This window comes from Cygnus olor, chromosome 1 (genome assembly GCF_009769625.2).
Source record: "Cygnus olor isolate bCygOlo1 chromosome 1, bCygOlo1.pri.v2, whole genome shotgun sequence".
Taxonomy (NCBI): Eukaryota; Metazoa; Chordata; class Aves; order Anseriformes; family Anatidae; genus Cygnus; species Cygnus olor.
In genome coordinates this window covers 50,194,807-50,217,123 of record NC_049169.1, presented here as the reverse complement: position 1 = coordinate 50,217,123, position 22,317 = coordinate 50,194,807, and the positions used below count along the sequence as shown (strand labels likewise).

The following is a 22,317-nucleotide window of genomic DNA, read 5'->3' as shown; positions in this document are numbered from 1 at the left end:
CCAGGAGAGCTACAACTGTGGCTAGATCATCTCTGTGGAACTCCTTGATAAACCCTTCTGAATATATTCTGTTATATAGCAGCATGAGTATATTGTTCTCTTTGGCTAAAAACAATTGTAATTTTAGCAAGTTAAACATCAGCTGTGGTAATGGATCTCCAGACTACCTCTACACTTGTGGTTTACTAAATGGTCTGCAATCTCTTGTTGAATGCAATTCTGAAGATATCACTGAGTATTAAGATTCCTGTGGAAAAACATATCAGCTTCCACTTTGTCAGTAGTCATGGTCTCATGGTAACTATGACATGCCTGGACCAATTTTAGGCATAGACAACTTAGGGAGCTGGCTAGAACAGCAGACTGCTAGTGATACAGCGTGTTCCATGTCTAACGTGCGCTAACACATCAGTGGTCAGTGGGAGAGCGCAGAAGGAAGAGCATGACAGTTCAGAGAGCTGCAGAGAACAGCTATCAGTATTGGCTGCAACTATATTTGTGAGGCCCAAGGAGAGCAGAAAGAGTAGGAGTTGCCAACGACCACTTTTAATGTCTACTTGCCTAGCACAGATTCTGCTTCAAGTTCTTCCCTTCAAAGTTACCTACCATACATTTTTGCCTACATTACTGACAAGTTTGGGGGCAGCTCCAGCTTCAGGTAAAGGGTACAAGCCTAGGGGAGCTAGGATTTTAAGGGTATTTTTACCAAGAGCAGGGAACATGGTTGCCACCTACTGTTCATGGTAACTGGAGCATCCTAAAAAGGTCACTCTGGAGTCCTGTGAGTGAGCTGCAAAGTGGGTGATAATTCTCTTTTGCGGAAGGGTAAAGATAAAAAAATGGGCCACCACCTACTGTCTAAGCCAGCTATCTAGATATTTGGAGAGCATCTGTGGAAAGTAACAGATATATCACAATCTCTGTACATCAGAGCAGATAAATAAATCAGGATTTTTAATGCTTATTTTGGCAGCAACTTGAAGCTAAAAGCTTATTGTTAAAGTAGACAAGAGAAATGTGAAAAAGACAGGAAGCAGGCAGAGGAAGATCGAGGAAACTATAATAAAAGCTACACTTACATGCCAAAACTTTTATTAAGCTGGTTAATTATTGCTCAGGCAGTCCAGTTTAGCTCTCCTAGCTGTTGTCCTAGTTTCATTTTCTTTAGTCATAAAGAAGCAACAAAGCATAAGAACTGAACACATTATTCAACTACCACATTTTCTTGGTCTCTTTCAAATGATCATACCTTGCTTTTTGGTGAAATTATTTTTAAAATGTGGTCAGGCTTTATATATATATAACCTGCATCAACAGAATAGTGGCCAACAGGCTGAGGGAGGTGATTGTCCCCCGCTACTTTGCCCTTGTGAGGCCCCCCTTGGAGTGCTGCATTCAGGTCTGGGGCCCCCAGAACAAGAAGGATGTGCATCTGTTAGAGGGTCCAGAGCAGGACCACGAAGATGATCAGAGGGCTGAGCACCTCTTCTATGAAGAAAGATGAAGAGAACTGGGAACGTTCTGAAGCCTGAAGAAGAGAAGACTCTGGGGTGAGCTTATTGCAGCTTTTCAGTACTTAAAGAGGGCTTATAAAAAAGATGGAGAGCAACTTTTTGCTCAGTCAGAGAATGACAGGACAAGGGAGAACGGTTTTAAACTAAAACAGGGAAAATTTTTATTAGAGGTTAGGAGGAAATTCACTCAGAGAGTGGTGTGGCACTGGTTGTCCAGAGAGGTTGTGGATTCCCCATTCCTGGAAGTGTTCAAGGACAGGTTGGATGAGGCCCTGGGCAACCTGAACTAGTGGGTGGCATCCCTGCCCATGGCAGGGGGTTGGAACTAGATGATCTTTAAAGGCCTTTTCAACCCAAGCCATTCTATGATTCTATGAACCTGCTGTGAATAAAGATACTTTAATCTGGAAAGAAAATCTGGAAAGTAATCACGTCTAATACTTTATAAGATTAGCTGTTACAGGATACATTCTATAATGATTATAGGCCCTACTGTCTCATTTACTTGCTCCATTGACCTGTGTTCCCCAGCCTCTGTCAAATGGCTCTGTAAAGGTTTTGCCTTTCTGGCCACAATTGCTGCTTGCAGCAGCAGCAGGAGAATAGTCCCTGCACCTCCTCATAATCATCTGTCCCCATGAACAAATTATCAAGAAGCCCAACTTCTCCAGAAAAAAAATGGTGATCAGAAAGATGAATCTGTCCCACCCTTGTAGTCCTCTTCTTTCTCCTTCCCCTTTCCAAGGAGACATAACCAGTCTATAAGAAAACTTTGCCTTTGTGTAAGATATTACTTTTATTAATTAATAATTCAGTTATTACTTTTAGCTGAGTTGTTTTAACCCTAGATTTAGGATTAACTGTTGCTCAATTTGAGATAACTCAAAGAGTTTTGCATTTCAGAAAGTGGTGAACTTTTGATCTTAAGTCAAACCAACTCCTGTAAGGTAGCAGTAGTGTGCACCACGTCTAGACTACTCATTCCTAGGTAGTTGTGAATACTTTGGTGTGAATTGGTGCATTACACAAGAAGCTAGGTGTAGGTAAGCTTTAAATCTGCTGCTCCTTTAGCTGTGCTAAATGAAGAGAGGAATACTGAAAGGGTTTTCTAATCCACTTTTTATGCTGGTCTTGAGCACATCCTTGGATCTAATCACCAGTAGAATTCTAGGTTTTAATCTAATGGGATTGTTGTAGCTCTCTGTTCATATTTCCACTGTGACTCAGTTATTTGTTTAACTTTTGGTGTAAAAAATGGGAAAAAAGTTTCCTTTAAGCAAAATAAAAGCTGCATCTCTGAAAGCTGCTGCAGATTTTTGTGAATTGAAATTAAAACCGTCTCTTTTTTTATCTGAAATGAAAGCTCAAGTTTATGTTTATATAAAAAAATGACCCATGAGTCAGTCACGAGTTGCAAATGACAGCCAATAAGATAGTTGTAAACTTAAACTAGGAGAAATATTAAAATTGGAAATAATACATACTATTTAATTAATTAATTAACAATTAATTAAGAAATTAAGTAAGAAATCTTATTCATCATTTCATATGGTTAGTTCATTTCTCTAGTATTTTGGGTTCAAGGTCTGTATTGGTAGCTCTTCAGGTAAATATGTTATAAGAGGAGCTCTCAAACTGTGATGTCAGTATTCTGCAAAGACAAGGCAATTACTTGGTTGTACCTTTTGTTTTAGTGTACTTCATCTAAGTCATTTAAGGTACCTTTAAAATGAAAGAAGTCTGGTTTCCTGTCTCCAGAAATAGTCTAGTATAAAGTAAGATTAATATCTTTGCTCAAGCGTACAAAATGCTACTGATCTTGGCTTCCTCTGATGAGCTGAAAACATTACAAAAAAAAAAAACAAACAGTAAGTACTAAGAATTCTGCAAGATGAAGTTCTTCATTTCTTGCAAATCATACACAATTTAGAACTGTTGTTGCCAATTTGCAGTCAGTGATCTGCAAAGAACATACCTGACATATGATGTGACTTCCTCTCCTTCTAACCATTAAATCACATTAAATGACAGTTAGGAATAGAGAAAATACTTTCCAAATATTATTTTTCTGTATAAACGCATGCTGCCATTGACATAGGGTTGTTTAACTGGAGAAGGATGTGGTTTGCAATTAACATTCCCTTTTAAGTATGATCCATACTGCAGCAATATTGTTAAACTTTAATGTATGTTATGCATTGTACCATGACTGAAAAGCTTTAAAGGTATTCTTAATGAGATCAGATGATCGTTGCTTTTGTATTGTAGCTTCTACTGATTTCACATGGACTTTTACATTCACAAAGAATACAAAATGGCTAGCTAGCTTGCAAGAAGGTCTCTGAAGTATCCTCAGTAAGGAAGTATTGTATCATGGCAACATTGCTTGGTCCTACTGCATTTTTTTCTTGTGCTTCATTTTTTTCTTCATCCCCTTACCTTTTCTAAGATCAGAAATATTGAGTTTGAAAGGAGAAGCACAGGTGTTGTCTGTATTAGAACAATAGGCTATAACATTTTGTGAGTTAGAATTAATAATGACAAAGCTTTCTCTGGAACCATTTAATGGACCTAACTTAATTATAAAAAAGATTAGCTTTATGAGAAAACAGTCCATCCACTTTAATAACTAGATTATTAAATTGGGTATTACTATTACTCATTGTGTATTGGTTCTATGTATTGTGCACAGCAGAGTGAGAATGTGACTGTAGTACAGAAAGGTCTTCTGTCAGCAAGTTTGGTATAATTCTTGTGTTATAGCTACCATTTGATTATGCACATATTACTACAGTTTTTGTTATAATCAACTTGTGATTGAGAATATGCAGTCTGAAGCTTTCTTGAAGTGGAAAGTGTTTCATAATCAGTTTGAGGGTTAAAGTGTTACCTACAACAAAACAAAACCCCTTTTCTTAGAGTTAGGAACATGATAACAGACTTTGAGTTCTTATCAAATTCTCCTTAGGAGTATGCGACCAGAAACCTAACTGAAATGTTCCAAAGAATGTTTTCATGGGCATCCGTGAATAATCAGTACTAGAAGTGCTGATAGATTCAATTTGTTCTTATTTTAAAGTGACCATATTGATACCTATTATACATACTCTGGTTGAAAGCCATACAAACAGGGGGAACAGAACATCGCATACCTAAACCAAGAACATCTGGAAAATGAAGCAAGCAGTTCCAGATAAAGTTATGTACTGGCAACATCTTTGCACAGCATCTCTTCAAAGTTTAATTTTCACAGAAAGAATCCTTATTTAAATAAATGCCTTACAGTGACACCTATATAACATCTTACAGAAGTTTGAATTCATCTATGTATACACAGGTATAAATTGAAAAAATAACCCTATACTGCCTAATAAACAATTTACTGAGAATGGGAGTGATGTAGTGGTGATATAGTTTTCAGGAGGCTAAAAATGTCTACTTATTTATTAGTTGCAGAATTAGTAAATTTCAGCACTTTCTGGGCAAGTCGTGGGAAATGTTTTAGCTGGTCAGTTTTGTTGACTAGATACTATCATAATGAGTGCCTTATTTTATACTTACCACATAAACTAATTAAATCTGTTGTTGTATTTCTGCATATAAATATAAAAATCCCTGTGGCTTACTTTTATGCACCAAAATGCTATTTTTATGCTGATCTATTATTCAGTACATGATACATCTTCTTAACTCTTCAATGGCTGCAACTGCCCAACACATGTAGTTCACATACCTCCCTTTTCAGTTAGGGGTTATATACAGCTCCGTGTTGGCTTGTCTGAACTCACCCTCCTATTGCCTTTTCCCATAGCCTTGCCTTTGTGGTCAGTCTGTTTTTCTCTGTTAGTTCAATTGCCTCAACTCAGCATACACCTCATCCGCCCTTGTCACCACATTATTTCCTTCTTTCTGTTTAGACAGTAACTTAAAACAGTAGCTTCCATTTTACCCATAGGAACTGGGTTAGACAGACCAGCACAGGGTATTTCTATGTTGAACAATTGTGGTGTTGATTCTGGAATAAACTGAATTCCCCAGAACAATTAGCCTGAAGGAGGCTTCTGTTATAAAATACTACAATAGGAAAATCACCTGGGAAATCATTCCTGCGCTGATAAGAGCCTTAGTCGTATTTTTTTGATATTTCATTTCTTTATAATGTTGTGTGTGTGTGTGTTTCTGTTTGTTTGTTTCAAGAGCTGTTGTCATTACAACAACAACATCAACAAAATAATAAATGAAATTATTTTTAACATACATTGTGTTTACAAGCTAAAAAAGTGGGCTCTAGGAGTCTCACTTTTCAATGCCTCATTCGCAGTAATTTTCCACACTCACAGATTTTATAACTAACACTCCAAGCACAATTTATTTCAGGGAATTGACCTGGAGAAATGTTCTACAGGTGGTCATAAGAGTTTTAGGGGGTCTAAGCATTAACGTGTGCTTAGGAGTACCTTAAAAATACAAGCTAGCTTTAGGTGGACCATAAGCATGCTGAACAACTTTGAAAATGCACGACGCATTCTCCAGACAATTAAATTGGTAGCCTTAAAGAGAATAATAAAAACCAGAATAATCCAGTATTTCAAACTATCAGTTTCTCTAAAAATGCTTTTTGATCTCTCATGCCAGATTCTAACTTCATTTGCACTAATATTTCCCTAAAGAATTTCACTTGAGTCAGCACGTTTACACTAGATTTACACCAGCAGAAATTAGAAAAGTGTTTGCAAATGGATTGGAAACATCATATATTTTTCCTAGTTTCAGGGTATAAGTTAATACGTTCAGCTGTAAGCTTGAAACCTTTTTTTTTTTTTTTCCTTCCATTGTGCATAAATGAGGTGATCTGCATATTACATTATTTGGTAAAATGTTAAAGTGATTTGGTTTAATGTTAAAGTTGATCAGAAGGCTGGAGCATCTCTCCTATGAAGAAAGGTTGAGAGAGCTGGGACTGTTCATCTTGAAGAAGAAAAGGCACCAGGGTGACCTTATTGCAGCTTTTCAGTACTTAAAGGGGGATTGTAAAAAAGGTGGAAAGCAACTTTTTGCTCAGTCAGATAATGACAGGACAAGGGGGGATGGTTTTAAACTAAAAGAGGGGAAATTTAGATTAGAGGTTAGGAGGAAATTCTTCACTCAGAGGGTGGTGACGCACTGGAACAGGTTGCCCAGAGAAGTTGTGGATGCTCCATCCTTGGAGGTGTTCAAGACCAGGTTGGATGCGGCTTTGAGCAACCTGGTCTAGTCATAGGTGTCGCTGCCCTTGGCTGGGGGGTTGGAACTAAATGATCTTTAAGGTCCCTTCCAACCCGAGCCGTTCTATGATTCTATGAAAATGCCCTCAAAGCTAAATGACATTGATATTTTTAAGTATTTTCCATGTGTGGTTTTAATAGGGCTAATGTTAAACAGAGCTACATTTTTAATATAAAAAATTTACACACATTATTTTTTCTATTGGTATCAGTTGGCTACTTTATATTATAGAAGATAGGAACGCTCAAGAAACGCTCAAAGACACTGTTACAGTATAGAGTACATGCACATCACTGCCTGTCACATCACATTCAAATGATTTCTGCAGAAGAAACATGAGGATAGGGAGGGAGAATGGTAGAGGCCACCTTTTCCTGGATATTACTCCTCTCAGTCTTGGTAACTGACTTTCTGGCCTCCCTGTGGTAACCACTGCTGTCTTGAAAGATGCTTATTCACGGGCAATATTGTCTTGGGACCTGTTTTAAAACCAGAAAGAAAAAAAAAAAAAAAAAAAAAAAAAAAGTGGTGTTCAGAGACATAGAATACTTTGTGCAACATTTCCTGGAGTAATTAGTCACTCAGCAAAACATGCCAGTAACTCATAGCAGCATTTTGTCTTGAACAAATTCAGAATGGAAAACATAGTTATAAGCTGCTTAAGAGACCTGAATTTAATATTCTCAAAATTAAAAATCTGCACCTGCCAATGAAGACATATGAATGCACAGGCAAGATATAACCATAGGCAAACCTCCACAGCTGGCTGCAGATAGCCCGGAGTACCACACTTGTATTCCCCTGGCCAGAAGCAAGCCAGCTGCAGCAGGGAAGCCGTGTAGCCTTCTTGCAGAAGGCACATTAAATCAAATGCAGCATTTTGTTAACATGACTGTACAGCTTCTGGACCAGAGGTGGGTTTTTGTTGTTTTTGTTGTTGTTAGGTTTGGGGTTTTTACCCTTGATTTGTTGGGTGCGTAGGCAGATAAACTTGATTCTGCCTGGACATGTCCCTGCAGCATGACTAAAAAGAAGCAGAAGTCCTGTGGGAAAAAGGATGTGATCATTTAACTTAAGCCAGTATTATAATCACATTCATAAAAGGGTGAATTAATGTTGTGCAGGCAGCTTTAATATTGGCATTCTTCTACTTACTTGAAAGGATTATGTCACAACTTCAATAAAGTTCTTTTAATATCTTGTATGTGTACATAATCTCTCTCACACACCTATATAGTTCTTTTTATCTCTTTAATTGTCTAATCTTTTAAAAAATCCTATTAAATTCTTGGCTTTGTTATGGATTTGAAGCAATGGTCTGCAGAATGCCATTAATTAAGTGTTATGTAAAAAAAATTTACTTCTATTTGTCAACTTTAAGTGAGATGCCTATCAATATACATGACTGCAATTTGACTTTTGATTTTGGCGAAAACATTAAAAATGAAGACCTACTTTCACAGCTGACTGTTAGTCATTAATTTGTAGAATTGTAACATGCCTATCCCCATTCCTTCCTAAGAACTTTTTTTTCCACTACTTCCAGTAATGATCATTACTTTGTCCAAACTTTGGTGTGTCACTTATTGTTCCAAGGTAATGTCATGGCAGAAATTGAAGTTGTTACTCTGAATGATGTCATACTGTCATGATAGGTTATGCATCTATAATATTTGTGTTGTTATTTTTTCTCATTTAATGCATTCAGTTTATTTACTTTTAGAAAGTAATTTAAGCAGGTGCACACAATATATATTTTTGTATGCTTAAGACCTTTTTTAAGCAGTGATGTTTTTTAAAGTTCCATTAATGTCTAGTAGTACTTCAGATCACTCCCCTTGTTGTACATCCCTTTGAACTTGCAATATGGAATTTCAAATTCTGTTTTACTTCAAATTCAATTCAAATTCAAGGATTTCAAATCTTGATTGTCCTTTCAGAAGTCCTAATAAGCTTCTCTATGCTATTCAGTTTAACATACTATGGATCAGTTTGAAATTTGTCTGTTCCCATTGTTCAATTCTGTTTCATCTTGTTATTGAATATGTACAGTATCAATATGCAAAGTAAGCAATTCCAGCATATTTATTTTTGATAAGAATTGACTGATGCTAGCTCCTACTATATGCATTTGTGAAACTCTTGGAAAAAGGTTCTAATGAGGTTGTTCTTTACAAAAGGTACCATACCCTTTGTATAGACAGATGTTTGTTGGAACATCTGTCCAAAAATGTGAAAAATTAACATGGGGGTAGATAACAAGACAGGAATAGAATGAAATCAAAATGCCACTTGACAGGTGTAGGCACACAAAGAAAAGAGTCCTGCAGAACTTTTAAAATAATGGTAAGCAATGTAAAGCTGAGGGTATAACCATAATATTAAAAAGGCGAATAGACAAGGAAGGGGAGTTCAATACCTTAAACAATTCTCCATATTAGCCACTTTTGTGTAGCATTACATATACATATTAAAGCTGGGGAAAACAGCTAAGCTGACTGAAACTTTACTTTTTGTTTTTTTTTGATCATTTCTGATTTTTCAACCTCCTATTATAGTCCAACCTTCAGTGTCTTTAGCTTTGTTCTTGCACAACCCCATTATCAGTGGTAGATCTACAGCAATGGAGAAGGGTGGAAGGAGGAGTTGGGCCTACAAATTTTCATTGGCACCATGAGACACACCCATTTTAATGCATATATTTTAGAATATCTGTTAGTATTGCTCTAAAAATGAATATTTGGATATATGAATTAAATATGGAATATATATCATATAGTCTTCTACACACCAATGTTCTGCATATGGAGTAGTTTTCATAAATTACCTAATTTCTGAAAAAAGTACGGCATAATTTAAAAAAAAAAATCATTTGGGGTATTAATATTTTTAACCTATTGCTTCAACACTAACATTAGTTTCTGTATCACTTACTGTAAATATGCAGAGAATGTCAAGGGAACAGTACAGAACCCTGTCCTAGGACAAAACATAGTTGTGGTTTACCCACCAAACAGTGAAGAACAGTAGTGAAGAAAAGGCACTGCACACTAATCTAGGTAAATATGTCTTTTGTGCTCTAATGATTGTCAAGCTGGACCCTCCTGACCTGTCAAAATGAGTTAGTTTCAGCAAGAAAATATACTACTTGAGAGGTGAGGTCATAGACAATTCAGATGGAGAATAAGTAACAAGTGAACCTAAACAGCCATCAGATCCCAGCAAGTTGTCAGGGTAAAGGTTATCAGTCAAAGCACGAAAGTACACCATTGGCTTAGAATGAAACTTTAACAAATTACTTTTCCATTCTAAATGTTTTCTTAATTGTGCGGCAGTAATTACTCAGGGGGATGTTAAGACTGGAAAATATGACAACAGCAATTGAAAAGTATATGGAAGAATGAGAGAAGGGCATAAAAAACTTTTTCAAAGAGACATTCTTTCCTTCCTTACCGGTAAAGTAGAGCAAGGATTCATATTTAACTCCTTAAATGAATACACCAAATTTGGCAAGAGAAATAGCTATGAGCATTAACTCATTTCTAAGTCTGAAAGGAGGTAGAGATATTCATTTCAGTGTTAACAGAGTTCTTTCTATGGATTTTTAGCCACATGTGTTTTAGATTATGTGAGGAATTTAAGTGATTTCAATAATAAACTCTCCATTGGCTCAGTGGAGAGCTAAGGTTTAGATCCAGCTCAGCTCAAGTCAGGCAATGGAATTACCTGTAAGTAATCATGCACCTGAGAGTGCAGTCAGTGTGTGTGTTCAGGAATCAATCAAGAATGAGTGATCCTGCAAGGTATATCTTCCACTACAACATTGCCTTAGCCTCTCTCTCTCTGCCCCCCGCCCCCCCCCCCACTCTCTGTCTCTGTCTCTGTCTCTGTCTCTGTCTCTGTCTCTGTCTCTCTCTCTCTATCTCTCTCTCTCTCTCTCTCTCTCTCTCTCTCTCTCTCTCTCTCTCTCTCTCTCTCTGTCTCTGTCTCTCTTTCTTTGTTTCTCTTATTCTAAGGACTGTAGGAGGCAACCTGGACTACTACCTTAGGCATCTGAATTAGGAGGAGAAAGTATTTACTTAGGCCTCCAGTTTTGGTGCCTGAATTAGACTGGTGAGATGAAGTAGCATAAATCAGTATATATGAGTATTCTGCACTTTCTCTAAGTTATGTAGGATTTGTCCTTTTAAATGCTAAATACTTAGGCAAAAGATTAATGGTATACCCACATTGCAGGGGAGGAACTCGTTCAAAAAAATTGAGGGGCTGATCAGAGACTGAGGAGAATTTCTCCCCTCTTCTTCTGAGGATTCCAAAGATTTTCTTGCCCTTGTCAATCAAATCCATAGATTAGAAGGAGAAGTCTGAAGCACAAACCTGTGACTTTCCCACCTTGTTCGTGAAGCAAAACATCAAACTTCAAACTGGTGAGGGCACGACAGAAATTCTGCAATATCAACTTTCTTACAGTGCTGGCAACTTTATATTTTCTGTTTGCAATGGAGTATTTTAATCATAGTGCAAGGACTATGGCCATAATTCTTCCTATTATAATCTACTGTTAAACAAAAGATACTGTTGTTGCTGATGTGAGTGAAAAGCAGTTACTATGAAAAGCTATTACTTCATCATCAATAATGTAAAAGTAATTCTATCTTCAATATTTATATGAACATAATTGGAGTAAATTACTGATCATGCTTAATTGAAAGTTGCTTGATTTATAATGCTGATTTATATTTATATGCATATAAAAGGAACTAAACTTCCACCTATAATTGTTTTTATTTGTCAGTAAAGGATTACTCTGCATTAATTTTATATCCAAGAAATAATCAAGAGAACTGGGCTTCATTCTGGGGGATGTTTCCAGTAGCATAAAAGTTTATGAGAACAATAATTTTCAAGTAGGCCCCCTATCAGGATAAGATTATATTTTATTTTCTCTTGAGAACAATCTATTTGTGCAGACCATCTTTTTATAGAGGCACATGATACGTCCAGTTCCTCTAGCTGTAGGTCACTGTCTTGAAGGGAAAAAAAAAAAAAAAAAAAAGTGAGTAATGTAACTCCAGTAGGAATAGAGCCCTGCTGAGAAAACATACCTTCCCAACTAGTTGTAAGACTTGAGAAGTATAGTCTGACCACATTTGGATGTCCAAACTGCAACCGTAGTTTTATTTTTCCTGAAGAGGGGGACACAAAAAATACTAGGAAAGTGGCCTTGCCTTTAATTCAGGATTTTTTTATTATTATTTTTATTTTTTTTCCCATTAAGCAATGAGTAATATACCAGCCAGATATACCAGCAGGATTAAGTTAATGTTTCATTTCAGACTAAAAGCAGTTAAGAATCCCATATCTACATGGCGTTGCTAGGGCTCATTTGTATATCCTGGGAACTGGGCTGTATTAGCTGGCACTTCAGACTGCTTCATGTTAGAGTTGTGTGAACTGCAATTCTTGTTTCCTCATTGATGGTATGGAAGCTACTGCTTCCTGTTTGCAATGTTAATACCTGCTGTAATCACATTAATAACAGTTCTGCTGTGCCTGACTTTGGCTGGAACAAACCATGTTTCATCTTCCCAAAAAAATAAGATGTTTATTTACAGATTCCTTGGTTACTGGAGTGTGTAACATCAAGTTCCTGTTTAAGATTTCTGAAAGAAAAACAGCCTTAAAATGTAATTCCAGTAAAAACCTTCAATCTCCTTTTGTTACAGTGGTTAATTTTTTGAGCAATCATTGTGGGTATTTATTTATTTATTTATTTATTATTTATTTATTGTATGTGGAAGAGCAAATTCTGCCTCTTCTTTAGGTGAAAGAAGAGATTTACTGCAGTTTTATCAATAGGCAGATTTTCTATCCATATTCATCTCAGTATGAACTGCTGAGAGCAAACTGAAATTTCTGGACTACAGTATCTGAAATGTTAAAAAGTGTTTTATTTGTTGTTCCTGGAACACAACCTATCTACTCTCAATGCCTGTAGAATCAATTTCCTTTTAAAGAATATACAATCACTGAGTCCAAAAGTCCAGATACCCTTCCAGCTACGCAGGACTTTGAATACAAGGAAGTCCTAAATCCCAAGGAGAATATGCTAAATGATCATTGCATAACATCATTGTGTGTTAACCCCAAAGTATAAAATTAGAGGTAGAGCTAGGTCTGCAAAAGGACCTGGGTCGTCTTCTGATTTTAAGCACAGAATATTCATCCACAAAAGCCCAATTTGTTGCTGGTTGAATCATGGAAGCAGTCACATTCTGCAGGCACACGTTTCTACTAGTGCTTTTCTGGAGTGCTTATGTTCTCAAAAGAGCCTTGAATATCACAGTACAGACTGTTTCTAAGTCTTAATAACTAGTTATCTAATGGATTTACATCATCCAAGTTAGGCACCTGCTTTCCTTGCATAGTGTGTGAGTCAAGTTGCAGAGCAGAGGATGTCTAAACTACTCCCGTACAAAATCCCATACATGGGATTTAGGGGCCTCATGTAAGTAAGATTTAGTGGTTAAATAGAATTTATCAATTTATCAATACAGATACACGGAATTCAAATATCATTTCAGACTTTTGCACAAAGCATTGCCTACAGCAGGGGCTAGAAACTAGGTATTGCTTTTTCCCAGCAAGTGTCCTAACACAGGTGTTTGCTTTCATTCTTGTATCTGATGAAAACATTATTTCATTCAAACTAGTATACCATCAAGAGAAGGAATGCACTCCATGACACTACATTGCCTGTTGTTTGGACTGTCCTCTAAGGTAAAAATATGTTCATATCACTGCAAGAAATGATTGAACTGATTCGCCCCCCAGGGAAGATATGTTGATTAGTTAGCAGTCGACTAAAAGGAGTATTTTTTTGTTTGTCTGTTTGTTTTGTTTTGTTTTGTTTTGTTTTGTTTTCTGCATTTTAAGCCATTTCTTGACAGAAAAGATAGGAGAGAAATTAGGAGCTAGAATCCTGATTAGGGATTATATTCCTTTAGCCAGTCAAACAAACAGAGAAAAATGAAGTTTTCTTGCTATTCTTCATGTTTGCTGTTGGACAGATAAGGTGATACCCTACCTGGCCTGTTGCCTTCTTACATATAAGCATCTTCTCTTTGTTCTAGGGGCAATCCAGGGCCACACTAAGTAGTGTGGGAGATAGTGGGGTGCAGATGCTGTGGGTGATCCAGGGGTGCTTCAGTGCTCTCCCTGGGGACACCATTGATCTTTGACAGCTTCCTTCACCTTAAATCAAGTTCACTGGCCTCAGAAAAAAATGCCATGGCTGAGTGAGGGTGTGCAACTGTCCCTTGAAATTAACAACACTCAACAGTAAGCCTTCTTCCCCCCACCCCCACTCCCCCACCCCCCTTCATTCTCTGCCAGATAAAATATTTCTGTACAGCATGCTTTTCCTGAGTTCACAAATTTCTTATACTCTCTCCACTTTCTGATGGGCAAAGGCAGCAGGGACCTTTCCATGGAGCTCTCTAACCCTGGCATAGCCTTCTGAACTGTGTCATGACTGGGATATGCCTGAGGCTTTCTCTTTTGCCTTGCGAATAGTACCAGTCTTTGTTGCCCTATTGGCTTGTGCTTGAATGAATCTTTTGGGTGAATGACGTATTCTGTGACATTATCATTGTTGCCTCCACAGAGAAGGATATTAAAATGACCTAGCCTTATTATCCATGTGATAGTTACTGATAAAACCCCTGTATTTACTAAATCCTATCAGACTATGATACATGACAGCCCACATTTATTACAAGATATCTGTTGGATTTTAGAAAATGCTTTCCCTTTCAAACAGCAGAGATTTACAGGGAATACACAAATTTGTCTTTGCAGTTCTAACAGCCAAAACTGGATAGAACAAAAAAGCAAAGGGTAATTAACACAGGAATGGAGTATTGTTGGAAAGACAAAGTCTAGCTAGAAAGAAGCATAAATAAACTGTCTTTTGCACATCTTAATGTTTAAAATCAAATTACTTGTGTATTATAAATTATCACACACACTAAAATGCTACTTTCCTCCAATAACTAGTAGTTTGTGTCATAAGGAATATACAGTAGACTGTTTAACTGGCATGGTATTGATGCATCTGGCATTTCTTACTCAATCTTAATAGTCAGTAAAGGTATTATTTTAATGTAATAATTTACATAATTTACATAATTTAATGTAATAATGTAATAATTTTAGGAAGAATAATTTTAGGAATAGCAAGTTGCATAACTTCCTATTTTTATAAAAGGGAAAACTGAAGAAATCACAAATATTGTCTTATTGATAATGGGATGGTTCAGCAGGAGATTTGTAATCAGTACATCTTACATAAAAATTTTGCCATTTGGGCAAAGCAGTACTACAATGTACTTATGATTACTTACGCTCTCTCATATCATAGAATCATAGAATCATTCAGGTAGGAAAAGACCTCTAAGGTCATCTAGTCCAACCATTAACCTAGTACTAAGTCCACCACTAAACCATGCTACTAAGTTCTACATCTGCATGTTTCTTGAAGACCTCCAGGGATTGTGTCAACCACTTCCCTGGGCAACCTGTTCCAATGCTGCACAACTCTTTCAGTGAAGAAATTTCTCCTAAAATACAACCTAAACCTCCACTGGAGCAACTTGAGGCCATTACCCCTCGAGTTAGCACAGGATGCTTAGGAGAAGAGACCAAACTCCACCTCGCTACAACCTCCTTTAAGGTAATTGTAAAATACCATAAGGTCTCCCCTGAACATTCTTTTCTCTAGGCTAAACAACCCCAGCTCCCTGAGCTGCTCCTCATAAGACTTGTTTCTAGATCCTTCACCAGCTTCATTGCATTTCTTTGGACATGCTCCAGCACCTTGATGTCCTTCATACAGCACTATATTTAATGAAGAGATAGTTGTTTAGACAAATCTGTGTCTAGTAGAATACATTCATATAAACCCCTTCTATGACAGGGTTACAGCATTGGTGGATAAGGGAAGAGCAACTGATGTCGTCTACTTGGACTTGTGCAAAGCATTTGACACTGTCCTGCACTCCCGCACAACACCTTTGTCTCATGGATCAGTGGATAAGGAATTGGCTGCATTGTCTCACTCAAAGAGCTGCAGTCAATAGCTCAATGTCAAATAGCCCAATGTCAAGTGCTCAGTGAGGAGCAGCGTTCATCAGGGGTTAGTACTGGGACTGGTGCTGTTTAATGTCTTTGTTGGTGATGTTGACAATGAGATTGAGCGCACCCTCAGCAAGTTTGTCAACGACACCAAGCTGTGTTGTGGTCAACACGTTGGAGGGAAGGGATGCCATCCAAAGGGACCTGGACAGGCGTGAGAAGTGGGCTTGAGTCAATCTCATAATGATAAACAAGGCCTAGTGCAAGGTCCTGCACCTGGAGCAGGGCAATCCCAAGCACAAATACAGGCTGGGCAGAGAAAGGTTTGAGAGCAGCCCTGAGGAGAAGGACCTGGGGGTGTTTGTTGATGAGAAACTCAGCATGAGCTGGCAATGTGAGTTTGCAGCCCAGAAAGCCAACTGTATCCTGAGCTGCATCAAAAGCAGTGTGGCCAGCAGGGCGAGGGAGGTGATTCTTTCCCTCTACTCTGCTCTCATAAGACCCAACCTGGAGTACTGTGTTCAGCTCTGGGGCCCCTGGCACAAGAGGGATATGGATGTATTAGAATGAGTCCAGGGGAGGGACATGAGGATGATCAAAGGGCTGGAGCACCTCTCTTATGAAGACAGTCTGGTTGAGTTGGGGTTTTTCAGCCTAGAGAAGAGAAGGCTCCAGGGAGACCTTAGCAGTCTTTCAGTGCTTACATGGGGCCTACAGGAAAGATGGGCAGGGATTCTTTATCAGGAAGTGTAATGATAAGACAAGCAGTAATGACTTAAAACTAAAAGATATTTAGATCCAATTTAGGTTAGATATGAGGAAGAAATTCTCTGCTATGAGGGTGGTGAGGCACTGGAACAGGTTGCCCAGAGCAACCCATCCCTGCAAGGGTTCAAGGCCAGACTGGATGGGGCTTTGGGCAACCTGGTCTAGTGGATGTTGTCCCTAGGATCCCTTCCTACCCAAACCATTCCATGATTCTATGATTCTATGATACAGAAAGCAAAGTGCCCCTGACAGACATGACCTTTCTCATAGATGTCAAAAGGAAAGTGTAGAGTTTTCAGTAGGAATAGGATATGTGTGTTCTAGTTCTTTTACCTGCCTTTGAGAAATGCCAGACTATGTGGCTTCCTTTTAAGAGGGAGAAGATAAGAACATTCTGAGGGAAATTATTTCTCATAATGAACTGAATGTCTGGGTCCATATCATAATTTTAGTTATTACCAACAATCAATTTATCTATAAAATTCATGTTGTAACTCTAGATTAACTGCAGAATTATGTAACCAGAGTACTATAATGTAATGGCACACACATATATTATGAAGTTTAAAACAAATAATTCATGATAAAGCTTTCCTAAGATATTTTTCTTACTACATTCAGGCAAAAATGAACCGATCTGCTAGTGAATATTTAGGTATGTAAATAATGTTATGCAAGGAGGTATTACCGAAACAGTGTGACTCCTAGGAATGGCCATCCACTTAAATACTAATGCTTATTTTAAGGTTAAAAAAAAAAAAAAAAAAAGGTCAACATTATGCCCCGTGACATAAGCAGAAGCATAGAGCCGTGAGCTCAGCTAGAAGCTGATATGTAGGCCTGATATTTCTTTATAACCTCTTTGTTTTTATTTACAATGGCAACTTATTGACCTACCAGTAAAGCCCAGCTGAGTTGTCTGAACAATCTTCTAATCATTTAAAATAATTATTTAATAACAATGTAAATTTATCCAGGATGTCAATTTCCTAACTAACTAACCCAATAATCAGACGGTAGCATAATACGACACTTAAGTTATAGACTTCATCTGCTATCTCCAGAAAAATAAAGGATTTGTGAAAATTATAGCAAAAAAAGTGACTTATCTGAAAACTGAGAGAAACCTAAATGGCTCAATCTGTTTAGCTTTTAAATGCTATTAAACAGTGATTTGTTTTTAGAATTTAAATGTCCTGGCTGTGAGAAAAAAATAGAATGGAAAAGATTTTTTATCCTAACAGATAGATAACAAACACTCATGAAAATAAGTTAAATAGAAGTGAATTTATTATGGAAGCCGACTTTGGTTTTAATAGTGATTAGACATTTTCTGTCATTTCCCACCTTAGACTCAAGAGTAGATTACTTTTGGGGCATTTCAGATGCAGTGGTAGCTTCAGTTTTAATTCATACAAATTTATACATGGGTTCTCTATGCAGACATTGCTAATGATGTTACGAGGTTGATATTTTGCTTGTGGATCTCACTGATATTTTCTGACAGCAGGACTGACTCTGTAAGGTAAGGCTCTGCTGAAGATTATGGAACAGGTTAAGTTTTAATTAGCACTGACTCTTATTTGTTGACTTTGATTCTTTCCCTCTTCAGTGCATCCCTTTCCCCATCCATTCCTTACAACATGTTTTGTCTCAGTCTCTGTTCTTCAGCTATTTCATTTCTGTCAGTCATCTTGCTGAGCTGACCTTCACCTCACTATCCAGCATATCTGCTCCACTTTTCTACTTCTATCCTCCTCATCTCAGCTTTCTAAAGCAGCTTGTCCAGTGACCCTCCCACATCCCAGCTCTTTGATGAGCTCGTCTCTCCACTCTTTACCCCACGTGTTTTCCAAGAAGTGGTTTCTAATTTTATGTTAATAAGCAACCAAGTGTATCTATTTCTCTCTCTCCTACTTGTTCAGCCAGAACCATTGACTTTCATTTCCTCTACTGCGTTCCAGGCCCAGATGCAGTTCTCAATCTCAACATTCTTTGTATTTTATTTCTTCTTCTGTCTGTGAAAAAAAAGATTTTTCAGTCCTCATAGAGTAGTTTCTGTCTATTTGCCATGGCATCAGTGGCTTAAGCTTCCTGCTGTCAGCTGCTGTGCTTGTCTCCGTCCTCTGCACCTCTCAGCCATGGGTCGTGTACATTTGGTCATTCTGGAGAGATGGCGCAAATGCAGACTTGTCACATGCAAGCCCCAAGGTGGTGAAATATGATAAACTGCTCTTTGATGATGTAACATGAACTTTCTGACCAGCATTAGCAACATCAGAGGAATGGGAATGTGCCTTATAAGTATGGAGATCTTATCTTTTAAAATTAAGGTCTCTACCGAGATTATGCAAATTTAAGGTCTTTTAGCTCAATAAAATTTGGGAGACCAGGGAAAAGAACCATACCTTTAGAAAGCTTTTGAAGCTGGGGAATGAAGTCACAGCTGCCTCTCCATTTTTCTAATGAGTGCAAATTACAGGTGAGGCTTTCAGGCAACATGAAATTATGCCAAATGCTAAAAGCTCCTAATGGGCCACTTGGATAGAGTCTGAATATAACGTAGTTCAGTCACATTCACTTTCATAGTCAGGCCATATGAAAATGGGCACAAGGTTTTGAGAGGTCTTTTCCTGCTGGGCGTATTATCAGTTTTGAGGAAATCCCTCTCTGTTTAACTCTTTTACAGAATGCCAATAGGTAACAGACTGTCCCAATATTGCAAGATCATTTTCAGCTAAATATTAGCACAATTATTTTTGCCCTTTTGTTTTATGACTTTTTTTTTTTTTATTTATTCATCCCTGTGTACAAGCTATTTCCCTTAACTTGGCACCACACCAAAACCACTTTCTTCTTGGTTGATTCTTCTAAACGTCTTAATGGCTGTGTCAGCTTCCTGTAATTGTTCCACCAGTATAGGATTTCCTTTATCCCCTCCTACTAGCTCAGGCAATGTTCTTCTGGTTTATGCTTTAAAATGCTTGGACATTAGACACAGACAAAAAGAAGAGTTCAGTACATATTGAATGCAAATAGTCTGAAAAACAAATAGGAAAAGCAGAGACCTGAGCTGTTCTTGTACTTACCAGGCTTGCTCAGGGTCTGTGAGCAATCTGTTGCCTTTAAACAGTTGTTTTATAATGACGTCTCAGGAAAAGGAAAAGGAAGCATGAGGACATTGATGAGTAACTACACATAAGATAGCGATGTAAAGAATAACAAAACTAATTAGACTATAGCTACTTTCATTATTATCATTTAGGCAGCTTTTTTCAAACATGAATTGACTTACAACCTTCAAAACAACTCTCACGGTGAGAAACAAAATCTTCATTATATAGTGGAGGAAATATAAGAACTAAGTCACTCATAACATGAATGTCTGTCATCTTAGTTCCAATCATGTCAACAACTTTGACTCAAAAACTAAAGGTGCTTGGTTAAAGCACTACAAATTGTATACAGCAAAGTAGAAATTCTTCAGATCCCAGCCTGTATTCTGATCTCTGTGTCCACCTTTCTTGAGGATTTCACAGCAGATTTACATTTTGTTTTGTGAAAGAAACTGGTCCTCAGGAGGGATATAGATCATACAAAAACATTGCAACACCCTGGAAAAGTGATGAATGCAGAAAATTAGAATATCTAAGTGAAGAACATCTAAGTGAATTACATTTCCCCAGTATACAGGCTTTCAAAACAGTTACACAAATGATTAGTTCAACAGGAAAGAGCTAGCAACTCACACAGTGGCCTTCATGTGCTAGGTGGGGAGCCATATTTTACAGACTGATCCCATCTCTTTGCCCAGGAATACTACTTGCTGACTGGTCTCCTTTGCTGATGATGACTTGTGTTGTTCATAGAGGGAGGGGGGAAAAAATAAGAAACTACCTTCCAGCACATTCACATATCCCAGCAATTCACTAGGATACAGTACTCATATAAATGTCACTCTGTTGTGTGTACAGGTGCTTAAGAGAAACACTTCCAATTCTAAAACCTCTACTAAAATGACCTCTGGATCTGAAAACTCCCAAAGCATAAAGTGCTTAGACTTTCCTCAGTAAATTCCCTGCACATTGAAAGTATTTTTTTGACAATTGGTTTGTTGACAATGATAGACAGTAGGTATCTGAGCTTTTCTGAGCCCCACAAATTACATTTTTTTCAATGTACCCACCTATCTGGCCAAATAATGTGCATTTTCTCTAAAAAGGACTCTCTGGGCAGGCCTCACACAAGCACTGGAAAGAACAGTGAGGTTGCATGCTCCCTGCCTCCTCATCCAGTAACCAGGTGATTAGAAAGCTCCCCTTGTGGGAGGCTTGAACTCACCTCCTTCCTCTGCCTGAGGGAATGTAAATGTACAAGTTCAACCAGTAAGACTAGAGTTCCAGCCACCTGGCCAGGATGTCCTAGAAAGCAGGACAAGGGCTTCTGCAATGTCCTTCAGTAAAGTTTTTCTGTCTCACAGTGAATAAATGGAATAAGAGAGAGCAAGTAGAGGGAAAGGTGCAACTGACAATGGCCTCTATGGATCTTAACTGGTTTGTCTAAGTACTTTATTCCTATGTTTTGTTTTGTTTTGTTTTGTTTTGTTTTTCTACCAGTGCTTTTCTTCTATGAATATAAGCACATCTTCACACATACAAGTTGTAATGTCAGGTGAGTCAGGTCTCACTTGCATGCATGGAAACAAAAGAATGAATATCAGTTGTGTGAATTTGTCTAACTACAGAGTATAGCAAAAAGTGAAGTAATTAAAAAGACAAACTAGTTGTTTTCACATTTAAAAGCACAAGATAAGTTAATATATGAAGTTGTTGAATGGTAACTCCTGAGTTTACTTTACAGAGAAAAAAAATGATACAACATGAGCCTTACATTATATGTTTTATTCTTACGATTTTAGCTCTGAATGAAAGACAGAAAGAGCTGATGGATCATGATCTGATGATCTTCTGTTGACCACACAGATATAATTTTTAAAGGAGAAGGAAACAGCCTACTTAAGAACCTAAATGGTGAAACAAACTCATAAACAGAGAATTTTACCTGAAAATGTATAAGTGAAATCTGCCTGGAGGATGAGAAATTCGGGTGTGAAATGGGTGCGGCTACAGTTGCAAATTTGATAAGATATGAATTTGTTTTTTCCGTCAGTGTGTAGTATTGACATGCCTGTGGCTGCAGGCATATAAGAGACTGAATGTAATTGAGGTACTGGCAACAGACAGAAAATTGTACTATATTAAATATTTCTTTGTAATTAATACACCTGATTATACTTTTTTTTTTTTTTTTAAAAAAAAAAGACAGTACTGGTGAAGCACAGGGAGAGAGAAAACGTCTTTTTTTTTTTTTTTTTTTCCGTTACAAATACTTCCCATACCATCAGCAAACTCAGCACCTTCAGTAGTGTAACATGGAATGTGACACACTCTGTCAGACACAGATTGTCTTCTCCTGGATAGGGGAAGAATTCTGTTTTCCATGCAGTGTTTAGTTTTTGATGGTTTGGTCTGTTGTTTCCTTGGTCTGTTTTTAAAAATACGCAATGGTCTGAAATTCACTTGTAAGTATGACCCACTATCATGATTTACGCTCAACAGGTCAGCTGAAGTTGTAG

General features: G+C 37.6%; 1 long non-coding RNA gene across 1 annotated transcript; it reads left to right on the top strand.

Annotated features, from left to right (window-relative positions):
• The first annotated feature begins 7,460 nt into the window (after window positions 1–7,460).
• On the top strand, window positions 7,461–21,772 carry LOC121077819. Its single transcript, XR_005824332.1, has 3 exons — window positions 7,461–7,693; window positions 11,016–11,206; window positions 21,601–21,772. It is a non-coding gene; the product is annotated as an uncharacterized LOC121077819 (long non-coding RNA).
• Window positions 21,773–22,317: the final 545 nt, after the last annotated feature.